Source organism: Cygnus olor, chromosome 4, assembly GCF_009769625.2.
Source record: "Cygnus olor isolate bCygOlo1 chromosome 4, bCygOlo1.pri.v2, whole genome shotgun sequence".
Lineage (NCBI taxonomy): Eukaryota > Metazoa > Chordata > Aves > Anseriformes > Anatidae > Cygnus > Cygnus olor.
The window spans coordinates 70567213-70575943 of NC_049172.1; positions in this window are offsets into that span (position 1 = coordinate 70567213).

Genomic DNA, 8731 nt, shown 5'->3' on the forward strand with positions numbered 1-8731 from the left:
GAGAAGAAATGATCTGGACATGGAACAGTAGCTTGTTTGATACCTAGTGCCAACTTCTTCAACCATTCCTTGAGGTTAGAATACTGCTCCTTCACGATACTTTTGATAGTTTTGTTTTATAAAAAGGAAGAGTTTTGGTATGTGGATTCTTAATTGCAGTGTTCAGACTGGAATAATTTTGTATCCCGAAAAGTGTTGTCTTAATTTCATCATTTGGCTTTGAACTTCAATTACCAAGATGTGTTAGCATTTACCATCTTCCATGCCCGTGGCAGGGGTTTGGGACTGGAAGGGCTTTAAGGTCCCTTCCACCACAAGCCATTCTATTCTATGATCCCTGTTAATGGATCACAGGGGACTTTTTTAGAGGTACAAACATTAACTTCTAAGAATGTGCCCACCATAACTTCAGCATGCTTTCATAAAGTGGTAACTGGTATGAAATCAGTCATAGATGGTAATAATGTAATTTATGTAGTTCTGGAAGAAGTTATTTATTGTGTGTATGTCTTGAAGTCCACAAAACCAAAATGTACTTAAAGCTATGAAGGCTTTTTTGAGCCTACAGTTATTTATTGTGAATATAGAGAAGTCTTTTTTTGTTTCCCAATGCGAACATAGAAATGACGGTTGTTATCATTGCAAATAGTAACCACTGAATATTTGATTGAAAGCATCCAAAGCAGACTATTCACTGCAAAGTAGTTAAAAACATGCAGTGCAAATATTAATGTCCTACCATCTTGAGAAGTTAGCATAGAGTAAGGAATGCGTCTGATGTAGCAAATGTTTTTCTCTCAAATTAGCTTTCTTGTTATGAGCAATCATAGCGTGTGCTTTAGAGCTTTAAAATGAGAGGCACGATATAAACAGTAAGTATTAAAAGGGTCACAATCTCTCAAAGATATTTTATTAAAATTTGTAGAGTTTTGTCTTGGACTTGTTGTACTTCGATGGCAAAGATGTTATATTTCATCAGTCTGGGATCGTGGTAAAATCCTGATCTTGAAATACTGTTATGCCCAGTTACTTGTCAAAATAATCTGTGTCCAAATATAATGTCTGACATTTTTCCTTGTACTAATGGCTGCATTGTTTAGTTTCACTGCTGTGAAAGTTTTACAGTTTGCAGCCTGATTGAACATTCTTTGAAATCGGTGTTCACACTGACGTCAAGGCTGACAATAAAAATAGGTCTCGTAAAAACAGTAGCATACCACACCAGATAATAATACAGCACTCACTGCCAGCTTTTCAACATCTGGAGATGTATCTCTGCATAAGACAAACTCAAAATTAAATAAAATTCAGTTTTAATTTTAAATGAAGGAAAAATATGGTGGTATTAACTGTTGCTATACAGTGGCAAAGAGATTTTTCTGTTATGTGTATGCTAATGTTCTAGGGAAGAATATGATTATTTTTTAAGTATTAGGAGTAATGAAGGTGGTGTGTATATATACAAAATAAGTAATATAAGGGGGGTTAACAAATAAGCGATGTACCAGAAGGTGGTTTAAGGAATATTTTCTTTCTCAAACCCTGGTGTATTCGTTACCCTTTACGGGTGCAGCCTGTCAGCAGAATAAGCAAACATCCTGTCCCTCTTTAGTCTTGCTACCAAAATAACATTACATTCAACTAAAATATATTTTACTTTTAAATCAAAGAAAGACATGTCATGGCAGTTGGCAGTTGCATATTCCAGAGCAGACTTTCTGATGAAGGCTTCCCTCGTCAGCCTCGACTGTGGTGTAATTAGGGAGGTTATGCCAAGTGCGTATCGGGGAGTTTCTGCTAGAGTTCTTGTGTGGGAAAAGAATTTGTCATGCTGCCAACTGCAAAACCCAGATCCAACAAGAGCCTGGAATTTGAATTGACAGGCCAAAAGCCTTCATTGTTTGAGTTTTCAGACATCCTGGTACAAGCCAAAAAGGGTCCTGAGAGTTTTCTGTTTTCAGATGTGTGCTAAATCCCATGTGTGACTAATCAGGGATTAATCAATACAGTATTTATATTTAACATGGCTGTGGTGTCTAATAGACCAGTTTTCTACTGGGTATTATATCAATCTTAAAAATAAAAAGATACATGATCAGGAAGCAGAAGATGGATTCCACCAGGAGTAGTTAAGTAACTGGGCCTTAACAGAAGGGTGTCTGCCAGCCTTACGTGCGATGCAGGGGAGCCGCAGTGGGGCTTGCTTGGAAGCACAACAAACGTGCAGTGGATGTGCTGAGCTGATCAGTAGTTAGTCTCTCCTGGACTAAACAAGAGTGTGCAGATAAGATGATGAAAGACTGCGTTCTTAAAAATATCGACCTTTTTTGTCAATACTAGTAGGAAAGAAGGTTCAGTTTTGTGGATGTTTCCCTGATAGAAGCTTGAGAAGAATGTTTCAATGGCTTTCCGCACCTTCAGAGCAAGAAGTGTGCTACTGCAAGTTGTGTAGAGTAGTCCCCTGATGAGCTGTGTGTTCCTTCCTCTTTATAGAGTAAAAAAAACAAACTTTTCACCACCTACTTTTAGTGCTAGAGGTATCCACCTCAATTTTTCAGTCTGTCTTCTCTGTTTGGATGGATTGCTTGCTATGGTCTAAGACCTGTTTACAAAGAGCAGCAAATTTATGGTGTGGCCCTGGAAATGCATTTGAAGAGTGAGTTGATGCAACACGTCTTCCCCATTCATTCTTTGCGTTATTTCTCTCTAATTAGTGATGGTTCTTTGACATTTGGAGGTCCCTTATCAGGGGAGGATAGGATAGAGCTACTTAGAGAGCTGGAGGGAGTGTGAAGGTGCCACCTCATTTTCTGGCTGCTGTTTTTCAAACTAGATATGACATTGACTGTTTCTTTCTGGGGATTTACTGTTGCAAAGAGCTGAATTAAAAATAATCTATTAATCATTTGCATTTGCTTATTTGTGCTTTCTAAGCATGGTTTTATAAAGACTTCATTATATAGCTTGCTTGAAGGTGTATGTGTTACAAGATCAATAATGTATTAAAGCATTAATAGTAGTTGTGTTTAATACGAAATGTTATAAGTAGCTCACAATGTATTGTTAAAGAACAAATAAGTTGACCTCAAATTAAAAAAAAAAAAAATCTTAATTTGGGGGAGGAATAAAAAAGACTGAACTTAGCTTTATTTTAACTGCACATCCTGTAATATACTTCAGATGTAAAAGTAGAGCAATCTAAAACAGGATGCTGACAGCTTCCAATTTTCTACATTTCAAGTGTAGACTATCTCCTTGGTTGGTGGGTCATCACATCCATGTGGCTTGTATTAAGTGTTAAGCTATGAAATTATTATTAACCAAGGTAACTTTCTGCTTTAAGTGCTTGAGTAAGCTCTGAAACAGGAGGAGGAGAAAGGGAATTTGGTCTGTGTGTGGCTGGCCAATTTTTGAAGGATGAGGTTCGTGCTTAATTTTATACCATTGAAACAAGGATTAATTTTAGTTCCAATTCCACGTCAAATTTAGGAAGATGGTCGCTTGTGAAGATTGTGACACTTTAGACATAGGTATGCTTTTGCATTTTGTACAGGTATATAGAAAATGCTTTTTTCAGTGAGGTATTGATGCTGGAGGGTTTTAGTTTCTTCTTTGGTCACTGAAAAAAGAGTAGACAAACCCTGAGATGCCCCAGAAGTTTATGTTAAAACAAGAACTTGATATTCTGGAAATGGCTTGGGGCTCCTGGTTGAAATGGTTGCACCTTTATGAGGTACAGATCTCCCTACTTCACGTTAGCAGTAAGAACATTTATGATTATAGATGACATTGAAGTTTGTGTTCTGGATTCAAATAGTCGCATAAAACTCTTGCCCTACCTGATGTTGATCAAGTCACAGATTAACTTGACAGTCCTGTTTATATGGTGTTTTGATTTGGATTCTAGTTGGTGGACTGCAAAGACGGTGTAGACCTGAAAAGTAAAGAATAACTGCCATGTCAGCCCTACATTTTAGCAATTTTTGCAGCACAGTAAAACACTGTCGAGCAATATAAAGCATAGTTAACATCTGTTTGGGATTAAAACATCGCTGGTACTGTAATGGCTCATTCTTACTAGAGCCGAGCACTCTGTCTTCCTCGTACTTCCACTGAAATCAGCAGGGGATAATTTCAGGGATCTTAACTCATGGTATGGCCAAGATCACTGCGATGAAGTTACAACAATGCCTTTAGGGTTCCGTTGTGTTCCTTCTCAGTTTCATTTTACAAGAAGAGGGCTGTGTTGTTTTTTTAACGATCTGAACTAATGTGTGCATGTTGACTTCTCACATGTGTCTTTGTCCAGAAGTATAGGGCTGAATATCTGCAAGAAGTCAACAGAGGTTTAAACAAACATAGCTTTTAAAATAAGTCTGGCTGACAGATAGTCCTTCTTCAGCAATAATTAGACCTGTTACTTAGACTGTTTTTCAGTTTTGATGAGCTGAAGTTTGAAAACCAGATACAAAAAAAAAGTTTTCAGTCCTGTTTTAAACAGACTTTGTAGCTTTTTCTATTGCTGTAGGATGGATTTCCGGAAGAATTGTCATAAGAAATAGCAGCTTCTTTTTGTTTTCTTTTGGGACGGGTATTTTTGTAATATAGCATGCTTAATATCAAGACAAAATTAAGTAAATCAACCTGTAAATGAAGAAGTGTCTTTCTGTGAAGTGACATTGATATGGCTAGTGAGAAGGAAGTGTGAGCTCCACACCATACTTGTGGCATTGAAGCAGTATATGGGCTTAGTCCTTTCTGACAGTGTTTATTTGTTTTCCAATCATATCAGTCCTTTAGGATAAGGGAAGGTGAGCAATGAAAGTAAGAGGATGCTTGCCAGTTTTATGAGGAAAAAGCATCTGGCTTGTCACTCCACTAATTATTTTATCAGTGGAAGTCACAGATAAAGTAGTGATGCATTTTTTCATCTGTAGTGCTGTTGAGGTTGGCTAAAATATCGAGACCAAAGAAACCCTTTAATCTCTGACATCCTGCTTTTGAAAATGTTTGTTTGGAGAGCGGTTGTTTCTCTGTTCTTCCCAGTCTTTTTGTTTGTTTTGTGGTACTCTGTTCTCTGGACTTCCAGTTTCATTGCAAGCAGCAAGCTACAAGGTACGTTAAATTGTCATGTAGACCTAAGAGTAGGAAAACTTGACTCAGAGATGGAAATAAGAAGACTAATTAGAGTTAAATCTGAAGAGAAGGTTATGAAGGGCAGATATAACAGCTTTTAGGTGTGCAAGAAGTTTACATAGGGTCATGGAGGAGCATACAAGAAATAATGGACTTGAGTCACAGTGAGAGAGGGGAGTCAGGTTGAGCTTTACTAAAATCAAACCAGCAGGTGTAGGATTTTTTTTTAAGTGGCATACTGATACAGAAACTCTGGGATCAGCTGCCTGGCAATCCTGCGCAGGTTCTGTTATCCGAGACTTTAAGCTGCAGTTTGTACTACTTGTGTCAGGAATGACAGAAGTGTAGATGATGCGGGCTTGGGAAAGGAGCAGGCCAGATGACCTCTTGAGCTCTTCCAGTTTATTTCTCCATGAGCCTAAGAATAGAATAGGACAAGCATGAAAAGTTTCTGTACTTCTCACTTTTTTTCATTGTGGTTTGTAAGGAAAGGGATATAACTTCTAGTCAACATTTCTTTTTTTTTATTTTGGTCATGTGTATTCTTGGGCAGCTAACTGCCAGCACCAATTAGGCTGTTTAACTATTTTCCAGTGCGTAAGTACTATATTATATCAGTTAGCCAGGATTCGAGTTGTCTGTTCATTTCAGTGTTCTTTAATACTTCCTAATGTATGCAAGGCCATTAGTATGCAGCTGTTTAGGAGCACCAGTCAACGGGCTGGTCTGATCTGAGTTTTGTTTTTCGTTGCTTTTGAAAAATCTCTTCAGATTGCGCCAGCTTTTCCTATTCTGCAGTTTGTCCTTAAAGGTAGGAGAGTGAGCTCTGGAGCGTTTTTCTTCCTGTGATTTTTTTTTTTAATTTGGTGTGGCCTGCTATTTTACGAACTCTCAAGTGCATTTGTGTAAATGCTTATTCAGCCCTTGTGAGTTTATTCATGACTATATCGCTGAAGCATTTGGGCGTTCATTATGTTCATGCTTCCACATGAATGAAGATGTTTTCTCTGAAAGTAGAGTTTTTAAAGATTTTTTTGTTCGTGTCCAAAGCTGTTGACCTACTGTTATGTAATTGTGCGATTCCTACTTACGTAATAAAAGCTCAGCAGTTGCATATATTCTTGTTTGGCTGCGTGTGCTAATTTTGACTGTGTCTCAGGCAGGCAGGTGGGAACTGAGGTGCGTGGCCTAGGCCCTGCTCGGCTCGCACCCTTCCACTGGAAGCACTTCTGGAAGCTTTTTGTGCTTTTTAGTTTGGTTTTATATTTTTTTAAATTTCAATTTTATTTTTTTCCCCCGAAAATGAGAAATTTAATGAGAAAATGTCTGAGTTCTCTCAGCATAGTCTTAGACCCCAGCAGTAAACCAGATGAGGTGCTTGAGGAGAACTGACTGTATTTACCGGTCCACCTGAAACCTGTGCCCCCCAGATTTGATAATTATCTGTTTGTTCATCAGTGAGGACAATTCTGTTGAATGTTTTAGGGTGGAAGGAATTGATTTGGGCTATCTCAAGGTGTCTCAGTGGACAACCCAGTGTTACCTTGGAGAAACGGTAACTTTTATTCTTCATGGCCCAAGGGCGAGTGTTTCCTCAGATCCAATTAAGTTGGATTTTGAGACACCCACCTACAGAAACAGTCTGTTAAAATTGGTTAAATGAACTTTTAATTAAAGCATGCACCCAACAGTGACTATTTTTTATTTAAGGCTCTACTACAGATTCATTCTCTGAATCCTCTTTTTCTTTTACAACAGATTTTCTTCAAAAGTGTCTGCATTCAGTTATTTAAAAAAAAATCAAACTTTTGAAGTGGGAATATCTCAATGTTGTTTAGACTGCAATTTGAGCTGTTCATTAATCCAAAGGTCTAATAAAACTACTTCCTAAAGACTGTTTTCAATGGCTTGATGGGAAGCTAAATTCTTGAATTTTACCATAGGAATGAAGAAATCTTTGAACTCCTAAACTTGGTTCTTTTCGTCTGCTTGTCTCAAGATTAATTCTCCAAAACTTCCTGTTGTATCATTTGTAGAATTGTCTGCTTTCTGGTGCCCAAATAGCCCATGGAAACATGGCAGTGCTTCATGTGGTTCTGAAATCGAAAGCAAGGCTACACGGAATGTGCTACGTTAGCATGGCCGGGGCTGGGATTTGTTTGGTTCTCCTAAATTACTCAAAATGAATTTATGCAACAGAAGCTACTAAAGTTTCTGAGAGCTTTTCTTCCCCTCTTACTTTGAAATTTCCATAGCAGAAAGCAAGTTTCTAGATACCCAAACAGGTGGACCCACTTATCAAGAAATCTTACAGATAAGTCAGTAGAATATCCCTACTGCTGTCATGGGGGTTTTCTTAGCTCTCTGTTCAAGCAATACGTTACTATGTGCTGCCATCAGAAATGGATCTGAGCTTTTCATCTTGTGTTTTGTAGAGGACTACTGTTGCCTTGTTGACCTTGCTCATTTTTACAGACTCTTCTGTAGATGGATCTAATTGATACTGTTGATTGAAAATCAGTTTCCCCTTAAGTCTGCTACATGATATCTTGTGTTCCTTTCAGCTTGATCCATACAAAATCTGTGTTGCTGTTTCAAAGTTGTGATGTTCATTAACATGAACTAGAAAATAAGGTAGACAAATAATACACAAAAAAAGATGTGCAGAACTTCTTGGGCTGTAGTCATTGCTACTTCTGCAGCAGTTTGAGCCCTAGTAAATCATGCTCAGCTGTCAGAGTGATTCTCGAAATCTCACTCATGAAAAATTGGTACAAAATAAATTTCACCAAAGTAATTGGTATATAGTGCACCTCCTTCACTTTGTCTTTTTTTTTACTTTTTACGGTGCAGTCAAACCTCTTAGTATATTAGAAATGAACCAAGAATATATATGTGGTAACTAAACCTTAAATTATAGCTTATATTGTTTCACTCCTAGACTCTGGAGAGGCTGGAAAAGAGAATTTGCAGTGTTTTGTAAATGTTCTTGCAAGGTACAATTTAAAATAATGAGTATCTCATTGTATTACTAGAATTACTCATAAATTTGCATTCCTTGTTTCTCATTTTCAGCATGTACACAGCTACAGGGAAATTGCAGGAAGAAGTATGCTGAGTCTCAGAAATATTTATTAAGTTTTCCTTTCGGTGATTAACATTTGTCTACTTCCCAAGTGCTTTAAATTCAAGTTTGAACATATATTTTAATAAACATATTCTCATTTTGTAATAAGTGAAGAGTAGTTTAAGTAGTATATCAGAATCTTTGTGTGGGTTAGGCATTTGGAGTAAGTAAGTTTTTGACACTGAAGTTCATAAGTTATTAAAGAGGAAGGGAATGGAGGAATATGAGTGCTTTCATTTGTTTTGAACTTTTGTTGTCACTCAGATATTTGGAATGGTTGCATTTTTTTATATGGGGATTGATTGTTTTTTGTTTTTGCTAAAAGGATTTTAGGAAATAAGTATTCTAAAATGTCCATCAAGCAGTTTCATGCTGTTTTAGTCTTCTATGAAGTGCGATTGTAGATGTGTAGAAATGAGAATTGATCTTTCATTGGTGACTGAAAGAGATGGTTAGTGCGAATGTAGC